General features: G+C 38.4%; 1 pseudogene; it reads right to left on the minus strand.

The window, feature by feature from the left end:
* Positions 1–1,029: 1,029 nt before the first annotated feature.
* On the minus strand, positions 1,030–2,165 carry LOC141372321 (deoxyribose-phosphate aldolase-like; annotated as a pseudogene).
* Between the last annotated feature and the right edge of the window lie 539 nt (positions 2,166–2,704).

A 2,704-nucleotide genomic window follows, 5' to 3' on the forward strand; every position in this document is an offset into this window, starting at 1 on the left:
TCCCAACAGGTTAAACATTTGGGCAGAACTACTCAAGTCATGTTATATCATTCCATCAGATACGGATTGTGTCTGATTGTCGTCTTTTGTGATGCTATCAGTTGTGATGATGGATATCCATATTTCCTTCTCCATGATAGGTTTATTAAAGTGATTTTAAGTTTTTTTAAAAATGTGCATTCTAAATCATCCTTATTTATAATATATATTTATATAAAACATGTTTAAAGAGAAGTCTTTATTGGAATCAGCTGTTGAAACAGCTGATTAATTAATATTAATAAATATTAATTGCCATTCAGAGTTAATAATATCAGAGCTAAGTTTAAATAAACCTTTAATGTACTGACTCTAATGAGTAAAATTTGCCAAAAGTGCTATGACTATCATTTTCCGAGCTTTCTATTCTATTCCATTGACCTGGGTGTTTGTTTCTAGGCCAGCACCATACAATTTTATTTTTCCAAAAAATAAACTACAGAGATTTTTTTTTATTTAAAAAATGCTATAGCATAGTATCATGTACCGACAGGAGTTCATTAACAAAACAATTAATAGGAGAGCATATCTGTTGCAAAAATTAAAGACAGATTTTCATGGCAGGAAGTTAGTGCCAAGTCAGTGACTCTTGAATTCGTCAGAGTATGGCCGGCAGCTCAGGGATGCTAAGTTTTCTTTCACTATAGACACGTTTCTTGGGCAGTTTAACGTTCCCCCCCTTAGAATTTAATGCTGTCAAAGCTATGATTAATATTTTACTCAGAATTTTTAAGAGAAAATCTTCACAAAATTAACAATACAGATCTTCAAGTAATTAGGACCACTGAGAGGCCCCTGAAAAGAATTCCATGTATGGATTCGTTGTTTATTCTTTTATTCTTTGAATTAAATTCAGTGAAAGTTTTAAGCGGGGGAAAAATCAGTTATCTATTCATTCCCTCATGTTTGAATTAAACAATTTTAGCAATTACGTAGAAAAACACATTTTACATGTTGCTGTAAAGCACTTTTCTGGAACTGGTCACTGATTTAAGACATCGGAAGATCATGTTAGGCCACCTATCTTCCTGTAACGTGATGGTAAATCTGCCTCTCGATGTCCGAAACCAGAGTACTGGCACCTATTCGGAACAGTTCTTGCGTCAGCCATTCATCTCCCAGCTCTTCCTTCACACGAGAGAGACAAGCAAGGGAATCCTTGTCACTGCGGATGCCTCCTGCTGGTTTAAACCAAAGCCTACCTTGTTTCCAGTTTTCCAGAAGAAATCTCTAAGGGCCCGTAACATTACTATAGCTACTGGGAAAGTGGCATTTACCGTTTCTTTTCCAGTAGAGATCTTAATAAATTCTGATCCTGCCATCATTGTGATCATACTGGCTTTATAGACATGAGTAAGAGATCCAAGTTCTCCTGTTGCTAAGATGGTTTTGAGATGAGCCTCCCCACAGGCCTTGCGAAACTGACAAATCTCATCACACAGGGCTTCCCGCTGGCTGGTCAGCACCAAGGTCCTATTAATCACCACATCGATTTGGGTAACTCCATTTTCCACAGTCAATCTGATCTCTTCCAATCGTGTTTTTAAATGAGTCTGTCCATGGCGCCTGGGTGGCTCAGTTGGTTGGGCGACTGCCTTCCGCTAAGGTCATGATCCTGGAGTCCTGGGATCAAGTCCCACATTGGGCTCCCTGCTCAACAGGGAGTCTGCTTCTCCCTCTGACCCTCTTCCCTCTCATGCTATTACTCATTCTCTCTCTCAAATAAATAAATAAATAAATAAATAAATAAATAAATAAATAAATAAATATATATAAATAAATGAGTCTGTCCGGCTGGAGATCCAGTGGGCACGGAAGCCACTGGGATGGTACAGCCCGGGGCTTTCAGTGCTTTAACCGCCTCACACACCCGCGTGGTGTAGACATAAACAGCAGTGGTCATAAGGCCTTTATCACCCACACTTAAACTTTTTAAGAAAGCTTCCCGGATTGGATAATTGGCTTTATAACAGAGCCTTTGAATTTTGGAAGATGTGTCATCGTCTGAAAGTGTAGTAAGACCTATAGGTAATGGCTTTCAGGAGCCAAGCAGCTTGCCACTCCATTTCCATGGTTCTGCAAGCCTGGATTTGTTCTGCATGGCTCAGAACTGCGGGTTGATTCATTTCTTACTTTTATTCCTAGATTTTTTATTTCTACATGCAATTGTAAATGGCAATGTTTTCTTATTTTCTCTTTGTGGAAGTTTGTCATCACTATACAGAAATGCAACTAGTTGGGACACCTGGCGGCTTAGTCAGTTTAAGCGTCTGTCTTTGGCACAGGTCAGAATCCCAGGATCCTGGCATCCAGACCCTCATTGGTCTCCCTCCTCAGTGGGCTGTAAGCTTCTCCGTCCCCTTCTGCTGCTCACCCTGCTTGTGCTGTTTCTCTCTCTCTGTCAAATAAATAAATAAAATCGTAAAAAAAAAAAGAAATGCAACAGGTCTCTGTATATTGACTTTGTATCCTGCAGCTTTAGTGAATTTATTTATTCTAACAGTTTTTTGGTGGAATCTTTAGGGATTTCTATATATAGTATGTCATTTGCAAATAGTGACAGGTTTCCTATTTGGATTTCATCTTTTCTTTTCTTTCTTTCATTCTTTCTTTCTTTCTCTTTCTTTCTTTCTTTCTTTCTTTCTTTCTTTCTTTCTTTCTTTCT

Source organism: Callorhinus ursinus, unplaced genomic scaffold (genome assembly GCF_003265705.2).
Source record: "Callorhinus ursinus isolate GAN/ISIS: 27379988/994484 unplaced genomic scaffold, GSC_fseal_2.0 scaffold6698, whole genome shotgun sequence".
In the NCBI taxonomy this organism is placed as follows: Eukaryota; Metazoa; Chordata; class Mammalia; order Carnivora; family Otariidae; genus Callorhinus; species Callorhinus ursinus.